Source organism: Balaenoptera musculus, chromosome 18, assembly GCF_009873245.2.
Source record: "Balaenoptera musculus isolate JJ_BM4_2016_0621 chromosome 18, mBalMus1.pri.v3, whole genome shotgun sequence".
NCBI classification, from domain to species: domain Eukaryota; kingdom Metazoa; phylum Chordata; class Mammalia; order Artiodactyla; family Balaenopteridae; genus Balaenoptera; species Balaenoptera musculus.
In genome coordinates, this window is record NC_045802.1 from 70030848 (window position 1) to 70055647 (window position 24800).

At 38.9% G+C, this 24800-nt stretch overlaps 1 protein-coding gene across 2 annotated transcripts in view; it reads left to right on the forward strand.

Moving 5' to 3' along the window:
• Positions 1–24800, forward strand: part of ITGBL1 (integrin subunit beta like 1) — a 211786-nt gene that overhangs the window by 11672 nt on the left and 175314 nt on the right. The window contains exon 1 of one of the 2 annotated variants that reach the window (XM_036831494.1): positions 8568–8589. The exons of the other annotated variant lie outside the window; for it this stretch is intronic. The gene's annotated coding sequence lies outside the window, so the exon portion shown is untranslated. Of the gene's footprint in view, positions 1–8567; positions 8590–24800 lie in introns of those variants that run through there. 2 annotated transcript variants of the gene reach the window in all.

Sequence of the window (24800 nt, forward strand, 5' to 3'; positions counted from 1 at the left end):
TGCTACTCCAGCTTTCTCTTGATTTCTATTTGCGTGGAATATCTTTTTGCATCCCCTCACTTTCAGTCTGTATGTGTCCCTAGGTCTGAAGCAGGTGTCTTGTAGATAGCATATATACGGGTCTTGTTTTTTTTATCCATTCAGCCAGTCTATGTTTTGGTTGGAGCGTTTAATCCATTTACATTTAAGGTAATTATTGATATGTATTTTCCTATTACCATTTTCTGAATTGTTTTGGGTTTGTTATTTCAGGTCTTTTCCTTCTCTTGTGTTTCCTGCCTAAAGAAATCCCTTTAGCATTTGTTGTAAAGCTGGTTGGGTGGTGCTGAATTCTCTTAGCTTTTGCTTGTCTGTAAAGGTTTTAATTTCTTTGTCGAATCTGAATGAGATCCTTGCTGGGTAGAGTAATCTTGGTTGTAGGTTTTTCCCTTTCATCACTTTAAATATGTCTGCCACACCCTTCTGGCTTGTAGAGTTTCTGCTGAAAGATCAGCTGTTAACCTTATGCAGATTCCATTGTATGTTATTTGTTGCTTTTCCCTTGCTGCTGTTAATATTTTTTCTTTGTATTTAATTTTTGCTAGTGTAATTAATATGCATCTTGGTGTGTTTCTCCTTGGATTTATCCTATATGGAACTCTCTGCTCTTCCTGGACTTGATTGTCTATTGCCTTTACCATATTAGGGAAGTTTTCAACTATAATCTCTTCAAATATTTTCTCATTCCCTTTCTTTTGCTCTTCTTCTTCTGGGACCCCTATAATTCGAATGTTGGTGCGTTTAATGTTGTCCCAGAGGTCTCTGAGACTGTCCTCTATTCTTTTCATTCTTTATTCTGCTCTGCAGTAGTTATTTCCACGTTTTTTCTTCCAGGTTACTTATTTGTCCTTCTGCCTCAGTTATTCTGCTATTGATTCCTTCTAGAGAATTTTTAGTTTCATTTATTGTGTTGTTCATCATTTGTTCATCATATATTGTGTTGCTCTTTAGTTCTTCTAGGTCCTTGTTAAATGTTTCTTGTATTTTCTCCATTCTATTTCCAAGATTTTGGATCATCTTTACTATCATTACTCTGAATTTTTTTTTAGGTAGACTTCCTATTTCCTCTTCATTTGTTTGGTCTGGTGGATTTTTATCTTGCTCCTTCATCTGCTGTGTATTTCTCTGAACTTCTCATTTTGCTTAACTTACTGTGTTTGGGGTCTCCTTTTCACAGGCTGCAGGTTCGTAGTTCCCATTGTTTTTGGTGTCTGACCCCAGTGAGTAAAGTTGGTTTAGTGGCTTGTGTAGGCTTCCTGGTGGATGGGGCTGGTACCTGTGTTTTGGTGGATGAGGCTGGATCTTGTCTTTCTGGTGGGCAGGACCACATCCAGTGGTGTGTTTTGGGGTGTCTGTGAACTTATTATGATTTTAGGGAGCCTCTCTGCTAATGGGTGGGGTTGTGTTCCTGTCTTGCTAGTTGTTTGGCATGGGGTGTCCAGCACTGGAGCTTGCTGGTTGTTGAGTGGAGCTGGGTCTTAGCGTTGAGACGGAGATCTCTGGGAGAGCTCTCACTGATTGATATTACATGGGGCCAGGAGGTCTCTAGTGGGCCAATGTCCTGAACTCGGCTCTCCCACCTCCGAGGCTCAGGCCTGACACCCGGCTGGAGCACCAAGGCCCTGTCAGCTGCATGGCTCAGAAGAAAAGGGAGAAAGAAAAAAAAGAAGAAAAATAAATAAAATAAAATAAAATAAAGTTATTAAAATAAAAAATAAAAAATTATTAAAATAAAAAAATTAAAAAGTAATAAAAGAAAGAAGAGAGCAACCAAATTAATAAACAAATCCACCGGTGATAACAAGCACTTAAAAACTATACGAAAAAATAAAAAGGACAGACAGAACCCTTGGAGAAACGTTAAAAGCAAACCTATACAGACGAAATCACACAAAGAAGCATACACATACACACTCACAAAAAGAGAAAATGGAGGGACTTCCCTGGTGGCACAGTGGTTAAGACTCCATGGTCCCAATGCAGGGGGCCTGGGTTCGATCCCTGGCAGGGGAACTAGATCCCACATGCGTGCTGCAACTAAGACCCGGTGCAACCAAATAAATAAATAAATAAATAAATATTTAAAAAAAAAAGAGAGAAAATGGAAAAAATATATAAATATATATATTTATATATAACAAAAAAAGGAAGAGAGCAACCAAATCAATAAACAAATCTACCAGTGATAATAAGCTCTAAATACTAAACTAAGATAAACAGAAAACCAGAAACAAATTAGATGCAGAAAGCAAACCCCAAGTCTACAGTTGCTCCCAAAGCCCACTGCCTCAGTTTTGGGATGATTCATTGTCTATTCAGGTATTTCACAGATGCAGGGTACATCAAGTTAACTGTGGAGATTTAATCCGCCACTCCTGAGGCTGCACGAGAGATTTCCCTTTCTCTTCTTTGTTCGCACAGCTCCTGGGGTTCAGCTTTGGATTTGGCCTCACCTCTGCATGTAGGTCACCTGAGGGTGTCTGTTCCCTGCCCAGACAGGATGGGGTTAAAGTGAAGTGCTTCACTTTTAAGGAGGCTTGCGATTAGATTGGATCCAACCAGATATCCAGTATAATCTTCCCATCTCAAGATCCATGATCTTCATTGCATTGGCAAAGTCCCTTTGGCCATGTAACATATTTATAGGAACAAGGATGTGAACATCTTTTGGGCCCTTCTTTTTCCTACCATAGCCTTCCTTCTATAAAGCCCAAGAGGAAGGCCATGATGTGTGTACATGAGGGAGAGAGGTTCCAAGGCCATTAATACCTGGCTGTCCTTATGCTCCATCCAGGCTATGCAAGTACTGTCTTTTCCATCTTTCAGAGCTTATCTACAGGACCTAGTGTTCCTAGATCCAGACTTTTCCACACCAGTGATGATAAGGAATACCAGGTTTTTGGTCCAGAACATGAAGAGTGACCTAGAACCTCAGCCACTGCTGAGGTTCAGTGCCTGACATTATCACTTGCCAGTTGTGGAGCTATGGGCAAGTTACTCAAATGCTTTTTTTTCAAAACAAAACACAAGTTTTAATCATTTAAATGTTAGTCCTCTAAAATCAATATAGGCAGAGGTATGACATGCATTATATAAGAGCATTATACGTGCAATCATATGTGCAATCACGATTAAATATACCTAGGTCTCCAATGTAAATTTTGTTGAGGTTAAAATGATGTTCACTTACACCTCACATGTAGGTAAGTGAACATGTAAAACTAATAACAATGTTGATAACAATCAACAATGAATAAATGAAACTAACTTTTGCATAGCATTTTAGAGTTTATAAATCAAATGCTTTTAATGTCTGTTTCCTTACCTGTGAAATGGGGACAATAATAGTCTCAAACGGGGATGATAATCATGCCAAGCACATACGAGTGATGAGTAGGTCACTCGAGTTATTATGCTGACTTCTGTCAGATGCCCCTGTTCTACCCTATTGTGATACTTGGTCCTGAGATATTTACTCCCAAAAAGTGATTTTCCTTCCATGTCATATCTTCTTCTGGGTCTCAATCTATGTTTCACATTTCCTCCTTTGACTGTCAGTGAGTGTTTGGAACCATCTCACCTCAGACAACAGGCCTGCTCCATAGTGTCAAGTCTGGGCGAGCTTTCAGCCCTGGCCAGCTTGAGGCGACCAAGACTCACTGGGTCATGCTCCAACTCAGTGGACCTCTAGGTTTCTGACCCTCATTTCTGTCTTTATCTCAGAAGCTGACTTTTGTGTTCCTGCCCCTGAAAACTTCACCCCAATTTTCACCATCATAATTGACTTGGATGGAAGTTTCCAGAGCCCTCCCCTCAATACTGTGTGATTAGTCCTTGAATCTGGAATTTTCAGTCTTTTTCTTTACTGGAAACCCCAAGAGTTCTGCAGATTTGCAAGGCTTACACTCAGTGTGTTTCTGCTTCTGTCTCTTACTTCCACTGAGATGTCTGTATTTCCAGGCTGTTCCTTAATCTCCTCCAAAGTCTTGATCTCAAATAGGTTGATCCCAGAACCCACTCATTCCGCTTACAAAAATGGGAAAAGCAATACAATACAAAACGAAATCAAAATAACTCACTTTCACAGAGTTTTTGAGTGCAGCTGACCCTTGAACGATGCAGGGGTTGGGTTGCTGACTGCCACACAATTGAAAATCTGAATATAACAGTCGGCCCTCCATAGCTGCCGTTCTGTATCTGCAGGTTTAAGCAACCATGGATCCTGGAGTGCTGTACCACATATTTATTGTAAAACATCCACGTTATAAGTGGACCTGTGCAGTTCAAACCTATGTAGTTCAAGGGTCAGCTGTATTTAATGAACATTACTAAATGTTCTAGAGACATTGGGGTGGGGTTGTTTAATCACAGGAATGTAAACACCTTAAGACTGAATAGTAATCGTTCTAGTTCTTAAAACCCCCAGGTTCCCAGTTGTGTGCCTCAGTCATCCCTCGCCTCTTCAGACTCCTGTTTCTTTCACTACTCATAATTTTTATTTCATTTCCAAATTCTGCTCATTTGCGGCAAGGAGTTTAACTATTATTTTTATCATCTTGTTTCTTGCTCATCCACGGTCTTTGAAGTCTTGGCCTCTATCCTGAGAGTTGATGTCCTCAGGTATTAACGTTATACATACCTTTACTTTTTTTCACATCTTGCTTTAATGTATGTGTATTTATAAATAACATAAATAATATAAATAACAAGGCCTGAGATGGTTCTCTTTGTACATATATATTCTGATTGCCCATACAAACATATATATGTGTGTATGAATATGTATTTGCTACCTTAATTTATATGCACATGTCATATACATGTGAATACATAAGTATGTCTTCAAACATGTTTACATATGTATGTGTTTATATCACATATATGTGAATATATAAATATGTGCACAATCACATTCACATATGTGTGTTTATGAAAGTGTGCGCATCTAAATGTTACACACAGAGACACACATGCATAACCCATCTTCCTGGGGGACTGCTACCTGTGGGGGGCAGACATTCCATTTTCAAATCTTTGTAATGCTAGTACTCCTGATAGAAGAGGCACCTTGGGATTGTTATCACATGTGTAAACATGCTACAAATCAGTATCTTATTGGGGAATTCTTTTGGTGACTGCCTCTTCAATACATTTCATGAAGACAGTGAGAAATTATTTGGTTGGCTCCTAATTTGATTGTCTTTTTCACTATTCTGTCAATTAAATGTTATTAGGCTGCTGAAGTCACATTTGAATTACAATTAATACTTGGTAAAGAAGTTCTCTTTTTCTAACACTAAAACTTTGTTCAAAGACGGGAAAGATTAAAACAGCTTCTTTTCCTATTTTTTATGAATAATAGTACTACTCTTGTCACTAACATATTTTTATCCTACGTACATTTTATGGAGAGTTTGGAAACTCCTCAAAGGCCCCTGTTACATGCTAAAGCCTTGAGTCTAAGTTTGGATGCAAAAACCATTCAGGATTTTTTTATAGCTGGTGGTCTTAAAAATATAAACCAAATTGTAAATTTTCTGTATTCTCAAGGCAATAATATCTTCTTGTATGGTTTTGCATATAACAATAAATTCTACTATTACAGAAATTTTATTCTCTGCTGAGTTCATCTGAATTTTCTAATCATACCTCCACAGGGAGAAAAAAGGAAATAAATAAAATGATGAGATAAACCAGCTTTATATTTCTCTGGATTTAAGATCCTCTAACTTAAGAAGCAGGTTGCATTAATGGGAAGACAACTGGATTAGGAGACAGAAGACACAGGGGGAGGTGTTGTGGGAACCAGAAGGGGGCTAACTTGTAGGAGGAATTTGTTTTGCCTTTCCACCTTTCTTCCTGCCTAGATTGCACCTGGAGTTCCAGCAGCCCCCCTTTTTAAAATTGAAGTAGATTTGATTTACAATGTTGTGTTAGTTTCAGGTGTAAAGCATGCTGATTTTCGGATATATATATATGTGTGTGTATATATATATATATATCCTTTTTTTCCATTCTTTTCAATTATAGGTTATTATAAGTTATTGAATATAGTTCCCTGTGCTATACAGTAGGTCCTTGTTGTTTATTTTATATGTAGTAGTCTGTATCTGTTAATCCTAATACTCCTGTTTTATCACTCCCCATCCCCTTCCACTTTGATAACCATAAGTTTGTTTTCTATGTCTGTGGGTCTATTTCTGTCTTATAAATAAATTTGTATTATTTCTAGATTCCATGTATAAGTGATGTATAACATTTGTCTGACTTACTTCACTCAGTATGATGATCTCTAGGTCCATCCATGTTGCTGCAAATGGGATTATTTCATTCTTTCTTATGGCTGAGTAATATTCCATTGTATATATGTACCACATCTTCTTTATCCATTCATCTGTTGATGGACACTTAGGTTGCTTCCACATCTTGGCTTTTGTAACTAGTACTCCAGCAGCCCGTTTGAATCAAGGGATGAGTATATGGCCACCTATGAGGATAGCTTAGCCACAAGACAGGAATTTGGATTTTTTTGAGACTCTGTGGAACCTGCCACACCTGTACTGGACTGCCTACCTCTGGATTGCTGTTTGCACATGAAAATAATAAACTTTTATCTCTTTAAGCCCCTGTCATTTTGGGATTTTCTGTCATCGGCAGCTAAATATAACCCTGTCTGAAACAATGGTTTTATTTTAAAAGTTCAAGTCTATTAAAGCAGGGCGAATAGAATATGTACAGTGGTTGAGAGCTTGAACTCATGAGACCAGTAGGGCTGGATGTCATACCTCTTTACCTGCTCCGTGGATTTCAACAGTTTTGGTAAACTCTGCAAGACTCAGTTTGCTCATCTCTAAGATGGGCTCTGATTAACACTCTGGGGTAGGTTATTGTAAAGTTTAAGTGAGAAAATACACGTGAAGCATCTAATGGAATCACTGATGTTTAATGATCACTCTAAATAGTAGCTATTATTACTGTTGTGATTAAACCTGGCATCCCTAAGGGGATTATTTTAAGGCAGAAGGGAATATGTCTTTGCTTTTAAATGTATTTACTAGTAACTAAGTGACCAGTTATGGACATATAGTCCCTGTGCCTGTTTACATGGTCAACATATACTACTTTTTTGCCTAGAAGTATTTATGAGGTTACAATTTCCATGAGAAGACATAATTTTTAAATGTCTGGTTACCAGAATATAAATTACCAGAGAGAATACAAAAATTGTTTATGTATTTAAATATTTAAAAATTTTCAATTGATTTATCTGTATATTAAAATTATTAAAACATAATACATGTTTGCTCCAAAAAGTAAAAAGAAAATATGTTTATTGAATAAAAAATCAGTACAGCAGCATTGCATCTTAGGCAGAGAACAGGTTCTACGTCACCGCAAAGATCAAACATCTGAAGTTTAAATATTACCCTGACAAATCTCCAAGGAAGTCTCCATGTCTGAGTTTATTCCACCATATCTCAGTTATATAGCACAGTAAACACTAGTAAATGGGGGTTTACTCCATGGCTAGAAGACATTTTCAGGCTTTGGCCGGATCGTTCTTTTGGGGCCACTCAGCCCAGTAAGATGCTGACGCTAGGAAATAGACATCAAGAAACTCAGCCCCCAGAGGTAATGTCACTTTCTTGCTCCATTTCATACCCACTTGGGGCCTCCACTCAGTGGATGGAATGACAGAATTTCTATGCTTTTAAATTATTATTCCACCTCCCTTTATTGCCAAATATATACCTTAATTGCCTAAGCACATATAATGGAAATCAAGTAAGTTAAATATATGTGTGCTGTGACTCCCCTTTAGACTTACTTTTAATCATAACCTCTGGAGTTAATATTAAATTAGGGTGTATACTTCCACATTTTCCCATGATTATATAAATATGCGTGTTAAGAACACACATACATACACTCACACTCACACACACACACGTAGGTTGTTTCCCTTCCTCTTTCTTGCTTTTTCTCTTTAGGAATACATCATGGCCCTCATTCTAGTTTTTATATATATTTATGATTAAGAATTTTCACAGGTATATGATGTTCTATAGTATGGATGTATTACTTCATTAAACTATTTGCCTATTAGTGAACATTCTGGTTGGTTGCAGTTTTTGTTATTTTTTGTGTTTGGTTTTTTGATATAGGAGACTTGAAAGAGCATTCGATTTTAAATTGCTTACACACGCTCACACTCATACACGCGCACAGCTCTCTAGCACTCTGGCTCTTGCACAAGCACGTACACATTTCCACTAGAGTGAGTCGGGCTCCAAGACACGCAAGAGGGTATCACCAGTCAACAGAAGTGTTAATAAAAGTGTCTTCCTATGTTGAGGATCTTGGCAAAAGCAAACTTCAAACCGGGTGGAACTGGGAGATCTGAAGCCTTTGTCCTTTGGGAAATTTAGATTCCCAGCCTGGTCTGGGATTCAAGGTCACAAGTAACATCTGAGAAGAGGGAGAAGTATAGTACTGCTGGTACAGGGAGGACCGGGGGACCTGCCAGGGCATTTTCTGAGCCTCACACAGGTAAATTCTCAAGCTATTGTCCATTAACTCATAAATTGATAAGGACTGAAAGCTGCAAGAAGGTTGCAAATCTCATTTTCTTTGGAAAAGAGTGCTTTGTCTTTTCAAGGATCACATTTCCTGGCAGATAAGAAACTATATTTTGTAATAGAACTCTTTCTTCTGTCTACTCTAAATCATCTTACTTAAGGCTGGGTAGAATGATGGCTTTGTAGAGGGAAAAGAAAAATAAGACCTTGAGAAGAATGCTTGCTGGTTTGACCTTGTGTAACCTCAGTCCTAATTTATGTGGTAGGACAAGTATCTATGCCAAAGGCCCTATCATCCTAATTGTACATAGTCACTCGTTCAAACATCAAATTATTCCAAGTCAATAGTTACCCACTCCAGTTTCCTGTTTTATTATTTTATCTGGATATTTCCTAGGAAAAGCCAGGCTAAAAAATTTTTTTTTAAAAAGGTCGGGCTTCCCCGGTGGCGCAGTGGTTGAGAATCTGCCTGCTAATGCAGGGGACATGGGTTCGAGCCCTGGTCTGGGAAGATCCCACATGCCGCAGAGCAGCTGGGCCCGTGAGCCACAATTACTGAGCCTGCGCGTCTGGAGCCTGTGCTCCGCAGCAAGAGAGGCCGTGATAGTGAGAGGCCCGCGCACCGCGATGAAGAGTGGCCCCCACTTGCCACAACTAGAGAAAGCCCTCGCACAGAAACGAAGACCCAACACAGCCATAAATAAATAAATAAATAAATAAATTTAAAAAGGTCAATGAGTTTGGTATTGCTTAGAAACTTCTCTTATAGCAAGGCATTGACATAAATTTGTGATTTAATCAATTGGAGAGAGTAAGGAGCCAAAATGAGAAAATCAAAGCATGGTAAATGTATTTCCTAATTGGTCATTACTGCTCTTTCAAAGCTGTCATTTTCTGCTGTGCAGAACAGTTAGACAAAACTAGTTATTTTTCTAAACAAAATGACTTGGCCATTTAATTAAACCTTTTCTTTTCCAAAATACAAAAGACAAGTTACAGACTTTTTTTTTGCTTTCTTGGTCAACACCATTACTTATATATATAAGCTCTAAGAGCAGTATTGCCATGAAAATAACTCATTTTTAAGAAAGAAAGAAAGAAAATTTTTACAAAAGAAAGAAAGAAAATATTTGATTTGTTAGCTATGTACTGGATAGACTTCTTTTGATTGCTTGCTTGGATAGATTTGAGCCCTAAAATTAGTGCTGCATTAGTAATACAAAAGAATAATGGGAAAATATCTATTTATATTTCAGTATGCTTTGCTGGAAAATATTTTCATATGTATCAATTCATTCACTTCTCATGTAACTTGTAAGAGGTAGTCAAAATTATTATTCTCCATCTATCATACTGAGTAACCTGAGAAGAAATCTATCCCCCAAATCAACAGGCAGCTTCTCTTCAAGCACAATAAAGTTGTCCTAAAACCACATATTTAGGGAAAATATTTTCATCAATTTGGAGTCTTGAAATGAAAACATAATTTTCAGGGACCTCATTTTTACATTTAAAATATATCTTGATTTTTTTCTTGGAGAAGCAGATTTTTGACTCTTCTTTCTGTCTTATGTCAGAGAGAGTGGACATAAAAGCTCAAATACTGGGCAGAAGAAAGAACACCTCATTCACTTAGCATCAAAAGAAGTCCAGGTAGCAGAAATCACTGGGACTAAAATTACTTGTCATACCAACAAAGAGCATTTCTCTCAGCTGTAACTGAAATTCTTAGAGTGATTGCATTTAGCACCAAGTATTATCCAAATAAGAAGGATTCTCTGGAGCCAGCAGTGGGAGAAACTCTTTTACAACCTTTGGTTTTCCTTTTCTATAAAAGTGAAAGAAAACGTACGTAGGAGAGTTGAATATATATTTGTTATTTTCATGGACATTAACTAGTGTTGTTTTGTGTATTACATATTTTGGCTGTTATGAACAAATCACATTAGAGATTTATTTTGCTTTTATAAAATTAAAGTGTTCATAATATGAAATCCAGAAATTCAAATACATGTAATTTTAATATATATAGAGCCTTTTTTAGAACAAAGAGATGTGAACTGACAGAAATGCACAGGGAGAGAAGAAAAATGTGTATAGAAAACTGAACAATTTTGATTAGATCATCACGAGGGTTTCCTTTGTGCCTTGAAGGTGGGTATGTCAACCTTTGGGTCATGATATGAGGCTTCTGGGGACATCCTGCATATGCCACTCATCAATCTGCCTGGTGTTCCTGCATGTCTATATCTCAAGTATCCATGCTTATATGCCAAATGAAGAATTTTAAGACTTATGAGTGGCAATACATTGATCTGTTATTAATAAAGCCTTTGTTGAATTTAATAATCTTTCCTGGGCTTCCCTGGTGGCACAGTGGTTAAGAATCCACCTGCCAATGCAGGGGACATGGGTTCGAACCCTGGTCCGGGAAGATCCCACATGCCACGGAGCAACTAAGCCCATGCGCCACAACTACTGAGCCCTCGTGCCACAACTACAGAAGCCCACATGCCTAGAGCCCATGCTCCACAACAAGAGAAGCCACCACAATGAGAAGCCTGTACACTGCAACAAAGAGTAGTCCCCACTCACTGCAACTAGAGAAAGCCTGCAAAGAAGACCCAATGCAGCCAAAAATAAAATAAATAAAATAAATAAATATATATTAAAAAAAACTTTCCTTTGGGAGAGCTAAGTGAGAAGGTTTGGATAGGATGGAAATGCAGAGGCAGGCTGCTCAGGAAAATGCCTGGGAATTAGAATTAAAAAAACAAAACAAACTGTTCTTTCTTCACTATTGTCACTTACTGTGTGACCTTGTGCAAGTCACTTAACTTCTCTGAGCCTCAGTTAAATTACATTTAACAAGCATTTATTAAACATCTCCAAAACGATGTCTAGAGGAGGACAGGGCATCAGGAGCTGTGCTCTGCCCTCTCTACTCTGCGAGGTGGGTAGGCAGGAGGGAGTTGAGTAGCTGATGGCAATAATTCTCTCAGCCACAGCATTTAACATAAATATTTGAATATAGTGGCTTTTCAGTGCAATTAATGGATTGATGTGATTGTGAATATCTGATATTTAGATTTAATTGGGAGGTAATTTTGTTTCATTTTTAAGTGTAACCATATTAAATTAATTACATGGAAAATTATATTGGCATCTTGAGGATTTTTATGAAGGGGCAAGAAAGTTAAAAAGAAAAAAGAAAAAATGTATCTAGAAACTAATATTCAATGAAGGAATTCATATCAATCGCACAAAAAGGAATTCCCTAAATATAGATGTAATGTTCTATGAGTCAAAGGGGGAGTGTTCCTTTCCACTGTACTTAAATATACCAAATCTGTCATTTTATGGCAACTTCCAACTGATCTCTGGATAAATGCATGTTCCAAATGCCATAAAATACAGTGATTCAATGAAAACCAAACTATTGATCCGTGTTACCATGTAAGGAAATAGGTTCAGTAGTTGTCTGTTTCCATTTGCATGTTCAGTAAGCCATTTATCTACATTTTTGTTAAATTACTCTCTTTAATTTTCACACTTATTCTACCTTAGAAGAACATTTTATGTAGCACAATGTGTTTGGTTTTTTGATAAGCTATTTTGGGAACTTCTTTTATCTCCTGAGAACTTCAAAAAAGCATTGGAATCAGTCTGCGTATTTGGTATTATTCAGATTTCTGTTTTTCAGCTTTTTAAACAATGGAATTCAATTTACTTAAGAAGAAGAGAATGCAAAGAGTTTTAAATTGTGTGAGCTGTCAATACAACCATTGGTTGGCCAGTCAACCATTGTAAACTTGTTGACAGCACTGTTATGTATGTACTTCGTTAATTTAATGCAGATTATATTTCCTGTTTCTCATGAAGAACTTTAGGTCCTTTAGGGACTAATTTTAACATGCAACTTGATTGATTTTGAAATTCAAAAGACAGTTTTATTGGAAGTCCGTATGAGTATAAATATTTTTGACAAAAATATGTGTGTAATTATTACTTCTAATGATTTGGAAGTTGGTATAAATTAGTCACTGTCTTTAAGTGTTGAAACTGAAAATGGACTGCTTTTTCGTATATAAAGAGCCAAAGACTTACATACGAGTATAAAATTAGAGATACAGATCATTGTGTTGTATGTGTTACTGTTCAATCACCAGCTGTTTACTGAGCAACTACTATGGGGTAAGACCCTGCGTCAGTAGCTATAGGGGTTATAAGGATTAAAATACATGATTATTTTCCTTGAGAAATCTGATAGTAGGTTTAAAATATAGTATAATGTAGTATTACAAAGTGTCTGGCATGTAAAGAGCTGTTTGGAAGATGAGTAAGGTATATTAACTAGTGTATCTGAGGGGATCAGCATTTTAGCCAGAGGGAGAACATGAGCAGAATTTGAAGCTAGGACATCGTGGATACCAGTTTTGCTTCTTTAAGTCAGCGGGTTCTTTCAGAAGGGTTCTCAGAGAGAAGCCTGCAGAGATAAGTGGGAGCCTTTCAATGCCAAAAGTATGACTGGACGGCCCTGGGCAAGTAATGGTGAGCAGAGAATTGGCTTTGCACATAGAAATTTCAGGGACACTGCTCTTAGGATGAATGGAAAGGGGAAAGTCTTATGTGGAGGGAACACTGAGAAAGCTATTTTAATAGCCAACGGTGAAAACTAATCATGTTCTGAAGTCTGCTGATGACCATGGAAAGCAAGGGAAAGAATGACGCTGGGTACATCGTTATATGATGGAGTTGATAGGAATTGAGGATGGGGCTGGAGGGTGGAACAAGACTTATCTGTTGAATGGAATCTGTTATGGTCATACTGGTTTTCAAATAATCCCAAAGTTTGCAACCTCCCACCCCAGCCCCCATTCCAGAGACACCTGGGTCTCTTCATAATTTGGAATTAAAGGGCTAATTCCTGCCTGCCTAGAGAACCCTGCCGTGCTTTGGTGTTAAGCACTGGTTCCTCATTCCTGGTTAAATACTTCAAATATCTTCTACCTGGGAGAGTGGAAGGGCCTATGTTGGGGCCATAAATAGGAAATTGGGAAGGCAATATTTTTGAGGGCAAAAGGATGGGGAGCAATTGTTCACCAAACAGCCATCTGCAGGTGGCCAGTGGTGACCAAAGAATACAGCGGCTCCCAAAGGCTGCCAGGTTATCACCTAATGAATTTGTCTTAGGAGCCAGAAGACTCCGAACAGTTACACTCTTGAGCTCAACTCATTTTCTCTAAAATATCACCTCCAGAGAAGTTTCTAGTTATTGAAATATGTATTTTTATTTGTGGGTGTCTAGGACACTTTCACTCTTTAGCTACAGGTGACCATTTCATTAGGGCTGTGAAAGATGAATGAGAAATAAAATGATAGGTTGCATGTTAAACAAATACTAGTTGCAAATCTTGTTATTTTTACTATATCCAAAGTAAAATAAGATCTCTCTGTCTTGTTCATTATATTCCTTATGTAAAAATAGCTTCCATTTGGGACTTCCCTGGTGGTCCAGTGGTTAAGACCCCACGCTTCCAGTGCAGGGGGCGTGGGTTCGATCCCTGGTCGGGGAACTAAGATCCCACATGCCACGCGAAACAACCAAAAAAAAAAATAGCTTCCATTTAAGTTCATCAAAAATAATATTCCAAATGAAAATATCAGAAACTTCCTATTATAAGAAAAAGAAATCTAAGTATTAAATAGTTTTCATGTGTACCTCCAATATTTGATTACAAGATGTGATGAAATTTAATTGTAGCACAGTATGAAGTAGGAATAAACCCGAAATATACTATGAACTCTGTGTTATTTTGTATAATAATTTCCTTATGACTTTCCTTCATATACTTTTCAGCGTATAAATACTTAAATGAGATGGAATAATTCAGGCTTATATCGGGGGGGCAAATGTATTTCAGATACTCATGGGTTTATCAGGTAGGACAATTTTCTTGGGTCCAAGTAATAGAAAACCCAACTCAAACATGCTTAAGAAAAAAAAAATGACAATTTACTGGCCTACTTAATTGAAATATTTAAGATAATGATTCCCAAAGTGTGGTTCAACCGGGGACTTGTTAGCAATGCAAATTCTGAGGCCTCACCCCAGATTTACTGAATCCAGAACTCCAACTGTGGGCTCAGCCATCTGCTTAAACAAGGTCACCATGTTGTTCTGACACATGGTAAGATTTGAGAACCACTGGTCTAGGATTAAATCTGTCTTCAGGTGCAACGCAGTTTAGTGCTCAAAGGACATTACCAGGATCTAAATGTGGGCTCTGCTACCCCAGGACAGCCCCATTTCCAGGCTTCACATGGTAGGTAGCCAGTGACAGCTGGAGATACCTGTCATCACAGCACGTTGTCCAGTGGACAAGAGAAATGATTTTACCTCCACAGAACCTTTAATACCAGATGGAAACCTGGATCTACACAAAGAAATGAAGAGAACTAGAAATGGTAACCGTATGGGTCAATATATACGATATATTTTTCTTTTATTCACATCTCTTTAAAAGAGATGGAGGGAGAAGAGTTTGACTGCAATAAGGACAAGAAGACGAGGTACTGGAGAAAAACAGGAGATGAGGTGACTGGAGATATGAAGCTATTTGAGGAATCATGGGAAATGGCAAGTAGTACAGATCTGCAGCATGGGTTTCATATTTTAGAAGTCTAGACCCCTTACAGCTTTAAAACTTCATAAGCTATTTAAATGTCATGCTTAATATTGTAAAATAATGATAATTTTTTTTAAATTAATTAATTTATGGCTGTGCTGGGTCTTCGTTTCTGTGCGAGGGCTTTCTCTAGTTGCGGCGAGCGGGGGCCACTCTTCATCGCGGTGCGTGGGCCTCTCACTGTCGCGGCCTCTCTTGTTGTGGCGCACAGGCTCCAGATGCACAGGCTCAGCAGTTGTGGTTCACGGGCCCAGTTGCTACGCGGCATGTGGGATCTTCCCAGACCAGGGCTCGAACCCGTGTCCCCTGCATTGGCAGGCAGGTTCTCAACCACTGCGCCACCAGGGAAACCCCAATAATGATAATTTTAATCATTCTTGCTATTGCTATTCTCAGTGGCTACATTACTATTCATTTATTCAGTCGATGCATGTTTACCACTGTAAGGGGAACAAACACACATCCAGTATTCCACACTTTACTTAGGTTAGTGTTACACACAAAAAAATGACTATACTGTAGCTTTCAAGTGTCAGCTTTTTTTTTTTTTTTAATGCTTTCAAAATTGCATCAAACCAAATGGGAAAAAAAATCTAAAACTATGTGAAGAACTACTAAAATACATTCTTAGGGACAATATTTTACAATAAAATTTTCTTTATAATATTTCTTCATAAACCTTGAACTTGTTTTGTGGCTTCTAGGTACTCCCAGTGATTTTAATGACCGATCTTGTTTTTTGTTTCTCTATATCTTTCTTAGGTAAAAATAAATCCCAGATTTAGCATATTACTCAAGCACATCAGATTTCACAAGAGAAATGTGTAGCTATAGCTCCACGGCAGGTGTTGTGATCCTGTCAGATTGCTCAAGCTAATTGCGAGCCGTGTCAGGGCAGTTGCCGGGAGACGTGTGAGGAGCACGGGAAATTATATGGAGCTTGTGGATTAACAGCACGTGCTTGTTCTGTGGCCGAAAATAATACCACACCTGCCCCTTCACCAACGCTCTGGCTAAAAGAAAGGCCGGGATCGGAGGTTTACCTCAGCATCACTGAAAAAAGAAAATTAGGATGCTTTAAAAATATGGTTCTAATTGTTGAAAAGTTGCCAGTGAAAATATGGATAAAATTGGCAATTACAATTGTATTGGCAAAAATTTATTTTAAAGTATATTTGATGTATAATTAAATTACTTTGGTGTGTTTTCCCAGCTTGGGTGATGGTAAGAATTAGCTGTGATGGTTTCCTGTCATCGGCTTCCTAAGCCCCTCTTCTAGAGAAGTGCATTTCATAGATGTGTGTCTTTCGTCAGTGTTCCAAGTAATTGTCAAGCTCAGATGTACTGGCAAAGCAATGGCCTAAAGTAAGGAATTTGTTTACTTTTCAGGGGAGCTCATAGAAATATACCCAATCTCAGCTTATAAAATTTATTTCCTTACAGATTATTCAGGTCAGGAAGAAGGGTTAACCCTCCCTAACTCCTCCCTAAATCTGTACTACTGGTAAGTACAGTGCCTAGGAAGATAGATGGAAGGTTAGACAGTTGCATGTTCAGTGGGCAGTTGTCACAGAAGGAGGGCTGCATACAGCTGTGCAGAAAGGTTGAGGCCTAGGAGGTGGTGATGATAGAAATCCCGGGGTTCAGAGGGGGAGATCATCACAGTGGGCCTTCACTGTGATGGGAGAGGGGACACAGAGGAGGAAATTGGGGCCCCAGTAAGTGGCGATATTGATGTTGATATTTCCCAAAGGATGTCTGGATGACACCAGCCACGCCTTTCAAACCAAGGAGCCAGCCCTTGCATTGGCATTCGGGGGAGAGCGTGATTCCAGAAGAGGCCGGAGTCACGAGAGCAGTGGCTTTTCGAATTAGAAGGCATGGTCTTTTCAGAGCAATCTGCTCATTCTTTGTTGTCATGTTAAAGGGAGTATAGTTTTTTGCTTGACATACACATTGAACTGACTCTATATCCTGACTGAAAAGAGTGGATGGCATTTCAGAGTTCATTCCTTTACTTTTAAGTAGGTTAAGGACATATGGCTGCTTAGTTTTCCCGTGTCGATTGTAAAAGTGGGATGCATTCAGGAATGGTCATGGGGGGAGATTCGAGGTCACAGGCTTTGGAACCAGGAAGACTTCAGCTGACTCTTAACTCTACCTTGTGAGAGCTGTGTCAGGATGTAAAAGCTACTAAACCTGCCCGACAACTATCCTTGCCTATAAACTGTAGAATAGGACAACTTAATAGAAAGTGCTATTTACTCAGTATATACTGTGTGCCCAGGCACTGTGCTAGGTATTCTATATATTATTCATGGAATTCTCAGTACAGCATTCTGAGATCAGAGGTCAGCACTACTGTGTTCTGACAATAGCAATAACCATTAATCTCTGTTACAGGATATTTTGGGGGGGCGGTAATCAATGAGATTAGAGACATTCAACAAACAAAACTCATGTTCCAAAGTAGGGATCAAATTCTACTTTTTTTGAGATATAAACCGTATACAGCTTTGCAACGGTAGGTTTTTTTTTTCCAACTCACATCCATTAAATTTTTTTTTTTTTGGCCGCATTGTGTCATCATTGCTGCACGCCGGCTTTCTCTAGTTGTGTCAAGCGGGGGCTACTCTTCGTTGCAGTGCGCGGGCTTCTCATGGCGGAGGCTTCTCTTGTTGTGGAGCACGGGCTCTAGGCGCGTGGGATTCAGTAGTTGCGGCGCGTGGGCTCAGTAGCTGTGGCTCGCAGGCTCTAGAGCACAGGCTCAGTAGTTGTGGCGCACGGGCTTTCTTTCATGCGGGATCTTCCCGGACCAGGGCTCGAACCCACGTCCCCTGCATTGGCAGGCAGATTCTTAACCACTGCGCCACCAGGGAAGCCCCCATCCATTAAATTTTTATGGAACGCTTCCTCATCTGTTAGCATGTGGCATATAGGAGGTGCTCAATGTGTTTTGGTGTCCCTTCAATACATTGGCAGATGGCTTGGAAAGACCAGATGATGTAGTTGAATATATATGGGCTTCAGGGTTAAAAATATTGGATAGATAGAATCTTGTCTTGTCTTGGATTGGCTGTGCAACACCGAACGGGTTATTTCACCTCTTCTGAGTCTGTTTCATAGGAAGAATGAGAATCATCTCTCTTATGAAGCTTAAATGAAATAATGGAAGGTGACCTATCACAGGGATTGACAAAAATTGGATCATATTTAAATGAAAACTGTCACACTTGAATGACCATTTGGAGAATAATTCTTTGTAAATGCAAGCCTACATCATCAGATCTGCAGCAGAAAGATTCGTTTTCTGAGAAGCGTGAGTGGAAATAATGTTAGAGTAGCATTTGGTAAGATCCCTTCTGAAGGAAGAGAGTTAGTAAACTTTTGTTTTATTTTGTTTCACGCTAGAGGAAAAAGCCTTAATGTACTGCTAGAGATGAGGTCACTGACATCAAAGGACACCTAAATACTGATGCACATTGATAAAGTAGCATTCACTTTGTCTGACTCACTGGTGAAAAAATAGAAACCATTGAGAGGTGGAATAAAGGTCTTGGTGTGAGAATTGCTAGCTTTTAAAACAAGTGAAAAACAAAATGTTTTCATTTTAGACTTTGTTTCAAGAGCTTACTTGCAGTGATGGAAACATTCAATAAGGGTAAACAGAACTTCCTGATGGGCTGAAAGTTTGTGTCCCCCACTCCCCTACCCCCGCTGCCCCGTCCCCCAATTCATATGTTGAAACTCCAACCTCCGGTATGATGGTGTTAGGGAGTGGGACCTTTGGGAGGTGATTAGGTTTAGATGAGGTCAAGAGAGTAGATCCCCCATGATGGGATTAGTGCCCTTATAAGAAGAGGAAGAGACACCAGAGCTCTTTCTTTCTTCGCCATGTGAGGATGCAGTGAGAAGGCAGCTGTTTGCAAGCCAGAAAGAGGGCCCTCCCCAAGACCCAAGCATGCCAGCACCTTGATCTTGGACTCCCCGACCTTCAGAACTGTGAGACATCTCAGTATCTGTTGTTTGAGCCACCCGGCCTATGGTATTTGTTATAGTAGCCTGAGCTAAGACGCACTTAATGGGCAGCTATTACACACAGAGTTCTCGTAAGCAAAAAAGAATTGTCCAACCCTGAAGCCAAGACTGATTAAAATAATACTACTATAAGCAGAGGTGTGAGTGATTGGCCGTTCACGTACCGTGTGAGAAGCCGTTAATTCTGCCTGGGATTATCATGTGGGAGGTGGTGCCTCTGAGCTGGGTCTTGAAGAATGAGAGGGATTTGTATCCTTGGGGTGTGATAACTTCAGAGGGGTGAGAAATTATAAATGAGGACAGAGAAGAGGCTAGACTACAAATCAACGTATTGACAAAATATGCCAAGCCCAACGAGCGTGGGCCAAGTCAAACGCAGTAGCTCTGGCTCTGTTTATCTTCTCGCTTCAGATTTTAGTGACAGATATGCAGAGAAAGAGAGCAGAGTTTCTTGGTCATTAGAGAAATCATCACTGAATAACATGCTTTTCTGTCGATGAGCTGGGAATCCCTTGGTATTCCCAGCACCAGCGTTGCCCCAAAGCCAAAGACATTTCCTGACGTTTAGTAAAGACTTCTCAAATTTCTTCTTCATATTGCCTCCATAGTTAATAACTGGTATACTAGCGTATTGCATATGTGAGATCTTTCTGTTTCTGGGTAAACCATTTGGCTGGAAGTTCTATAGAATGATTTTTTGAAGATTCTAATGACTTTTCTGCTCTATCATTTGTAAGTGCTTATATACCTCCAACTTATAATTAGGTAAACCACTGTGAGTTAAATGTGTTTGAATTTTGTCGTTAAGGAAACTCTGTCTGTTTCTCTGTCTCTGATGAAAGATTGTGAATAAAGTGCATGGGTCTCCTTTGCAGACATTTTCTCCTCTTCCAGGTCAACAGATGGCGGAGCTGATTAGGGCCAAGCTGTCCTTCTGACCATCCTTTTAGATCATCTTACCTTCCCTGTCTCGGCCACAATTTACCTTATAAAGCTGATAGCTTCCAAATTAACCCACTTTTTGGTTTTCTCATCAAGAGAAAGTTTGTATAAACAGGTACAAGCTGTGACATTGAATTTGGATTGTTAACGTTGGAAGATATTTTTTAAGATTAGACAAATGGTGGCAGAGGGTCCACGTCTCCAAACGAATTCTGGCAACTTTTCTTCCATCATCCACGGCCACTTTCTTCTGCCATACATTCCTTTGATGATTTTAAATATTTCACTTGGTTTAAGCTGAATTCTAAGATGGCAAATTCTGAGTCCCCTGGATGAACGTTTTCTTACAGGAAAATCTGGAGTGTAAGCAGAACCTTCTTTGTCAAGTTCAACTGCTTCAAATATATGATTGTATTTGTGGTCATGCTTGACCATCATTCAGTTAGGAGGTGATTTTGCTATTTTGGGAGAAGAGAGAAATGGAATAAATGGGGTTGCCTTTAGAGTCCAGAGATGTATTTGACTCAATGGAGCTGACACACTTTATTGCAGTTTTTAGGGCCTCTTTGTAATTTACAGTGGATACTAATTTCCTGTTCAGGTTTCCTGAGGCCACTTCTGTTAGTCAGAAAGGAGGCTAGGGCTGGCAGTGTTACCTGGAATTTCCTGAGAGGGGTTGTCAGAATTCCCCGTAGGGATCGGATCTGCTTCCTCTGCCTTCTTTTCTCTGGTCCCTCTTTTCTTTGTCTTTCTTTCCCCAGAATTCCTTAGAGCTTGAAAGGATGAGCTTTTCCTTTACTTCCCCTTCGATGCTCCTGGGAAATCCATTTAGTAAAACACCAGGATTTAATTCAGCAGTCCCAGCGGGTGATAGGTTAAAATGTAGCCACCAAAGGAATTTAGAAAATCTCTTAGAAGATCCTGGCTTTCAAGTGTATTGTCTTGCTATGCAATCTTCTTTTGAGTTTCAGAAGCCGAATATCAATTCTTTCTTTCTCTGCATTGCTTTTCTAATAATCCTGAACCCTTTCACCCTCCAAATTTAAATGGAGATGCTTCAAGCTGCCTAGGGTATAAATGCATTTAACAGTATTATTTAACAATAATCTCTCTATGAAGGCATTTTCTGGGAGTAAATCCCAAAGTTTCTGGGATTGCTAAGCACATAGTAGATGCACAAATAAGTAAATATCAAAAAATAAATAGGTGAATGGGTGTCAGGGAGATAGAAATGACAGGTTTTGTTGAATGAGCAGATTTCAGGTCATGCTAAGCATTTTCAAAATTTTGCTCATAGGAGTTTCTGTTTAGAGCTAAGAAAGCCTCTAGTAGTTCACAAATAAAGGACTATTTGAATTCTCTAACTTCCTTCCCTAGCAAAAACGGCACTCTTTGCTTTTTGATCTTTTACCCTCTCTCCCAGTGATTTGATGAAGGATGATGACCCTGATGAAGGCTGGCCAAACTTTAAGAAGACAGCATGTTTCACTTACTTTTAGGAAAAAAAAAAATTGCAGCTGTTTCCCATTAAATCATTTGAATATGCCTCATGTCCTGTACTCTTTATTATGATTCTCAATGTTGCAGTAAATTGTGTCCTGAGAGTCTTTGACTGAAACGTACATTCTGCATTCTCTTACGTGGACCGGAGTGGCTCTGATCTGCGGGTGGGAAATGACACCTGCACCCAGGACAGGCTTCAGCCACGCAACTGTTCTCCTGAGTGATACGTGAGCTGGGCCTTCATCACCTGTTCATCCTGCCAATGTATTTTCCACATCTGTCCTCCCAGTCACCCAAAGATTTATTTTGCATGCCTGATGGCAAAATGTCCTTGCACCTGGGAGACTGAAGCCCAGGGAACATCAATCTCATCTTCTTTCTTTGACATGAGTCTATTAGCTTCATCTGTCTCGAGGACAACCCTGGCTAAGAGCCTATCTGATTTTTCTTCTTTGGGGACCTTTCAGAGTTTCAAGGTTATAGAGAAATTGGCTTTGCGCAAAGCATGCTGCCATCTGTTGCTGGTTTCTAACCTCAGATCCATTTAAGAGATGTGCCAGGTTAGATTCATACAGACGTTTTAACTAATGATATTTCCTTGTACTTAACCCAAGAGCACATATTTAGGTTTGCCCTATCAGTATCATTTATCTAAATATCCCACTACTCAGCCATTTTGGGGGGAACATAGTGTTTATCTGCCATCAGTTGTGACAAGACATAATATGCGGTGTGTGTGTATTGGGTAGTCATGAAATAATAATGTGTACAAATGGAGAGCCAAAAAGCAAGCAGGGGGTTTGGAGATTCCTGTTTTGTTTTGTTTTGTTTTGTTTTAATTGAGAAAATTGAAACCCAGAGAGCTTATGTGGCTTCCTCTCAAAGTCTCAAAATGAGCTCATGTTTCAGGTGAAATTTGCCTTCAAGTTTTAAATAGCACTGAACTTTTGGGTGACTGTTTACTTATTACTCAGATTTTGTTTGACTCCTTGATTAATAAGTAGCAGTTTTTAAAAGTTATGAGTATAATTTTTCTAGTAAAAATTTGAAAGGGGCTAAAAATAATAACACCTCAATCAGAATATATAACTATACAACTCTCTTTATATATATGTATATATATACACACACACACCCCTATATATATATACTCACCTCTATACAAATAAATATAATATTTATATTAATATTCTATGTTATGTTTTATGTTATTATATTACGTATGCTTCATATTCACTTTTCCTTTATTCACTTTTTCTAAGTTCTAACCTTAGCGACAATAAGCTGTCTTCTAGAAATTTATCCTAAGGAGATAACCCAGGGGAAGGAAAATGCTATATACATGAAGATGCTTAATGCATTGATGCCTATAAAAGCAAAAAGTCATAGGCAAATTATTTATCCAGTAGTATAAAATACATGATAGCACATCAAATTAATATGATAATTTAAGTCATTGAAATGATAAGTATGAAGATTTCGTAAAATATAAAATCAAGTTTGAAAAACCACAACCACTATTGTATGTCTCCTCTGTTGTCAACTGTGGGAAAAGTATGTATGCATACAGACAAACGTGAAAAATTCTGCCAAAAAACAGGAATAAGTAACAGGAATGATGACTGGGCCCCAAACCCCTGGTGTCCATGACTTAGAAATGTGGGCTATTGAAGGGTGGGAATATTAGGAACTGAGATTTGCCATTGACATAACCATGAAATAGCCCACCTTTGCTGCCAGCCCCCCACACAGATAACATGCAGTCTTCTATCCCAACAGACATAACCATAGCTATATCTTCCCCGGCTTGATTTCTTTTCCCAACCTAGAGTCTTCTTGTCGAAACGTACCTGTCCTCATCCCATCCTCTCAAGGATCCTCAGGGCTTAATCTGTGTACGGGTGCGTTCCTTCAACAGCGCTGTTGCTATGTGTATAGGAGTCTTCTGGGAACACACTTTTTTTTGGTAGAAAGAAGTAACAGGGAAGATTTTTTTCAAGCAAATAATTTTTGGTACTTCTCAAATCATACTGTAGGAGGGGCCTCCCTCACATAGGATGAGCCCAGGTTGGGGAGGTGGAAGAGGATTAAAAAGGTCTTTACTTGCCTCTGTCTGGAACATAATTAGGAATCAGATTTTCCATTTGGGGGGGGTGGTAAATTTACATGGTTTACTTAACCAGCCTAGCTTCCCTTTGTCTTGACACAAGGATTCTAGGTAAAAGGAAGTCATTGAGGTAAAAGTTAATATCTTGTAGCTTACAGTGTGTATTTCATAATAGAGTGGGATATTTTCAAAAGGTTTATTGTCTCATGTGGGTTTTGTTAATACTCTTTAATTTTCCCACCAGCCTGTTTCCACAGATGCAGATACCCTCCCCCGAAATCTGTGTGTTCCATTCTGTATTACTCCACAGTTACTATTTTTCATAGAACATTTCTACTTGAATGATTTACTAACCTCTGAAAATTAATATATTGAAACCAGAGTTTAAAACCTATTTCTGTTGCAAGACAACAGATAATACTCGGTATAGAATTTCACACTCTAATCAAATCCCATTTACTCCAAAGGGAGATAAACTCCCAGGGAGGCCAGTGGCCAGCAGGGATGGAGCCCAAGGCCAGGAGTTGGGAGAACTTGGGCTGGGCTTCCTCTGTCTGAGCACAGCTCTGTGACCCAGTAAATCATTTAACGTCTCACACTTCACACCAGGGAGTGGCTCGACCTACATAATCTGGAAAGCTTCTTCAAGCTTAAAAATTCTGGTTCTATGATTTTAATATTTCGCAATATGCATAATTGTGCTTGTGCTGCATGATAATTAGGCATGAATGATAAACGGCTCACAATGAATGGCTGTAATTAGTTATAACCTACAGAGAACACATCAGTTTTTTAGTCTTTCCTCTTCTCATTTTATTGGGTTTTCCAATATCAATCATCAGTATCAATGGTGTTTGATTTTCCCTTGAAACTTGCATCCTTTTATCATTGCCATCCTCAACT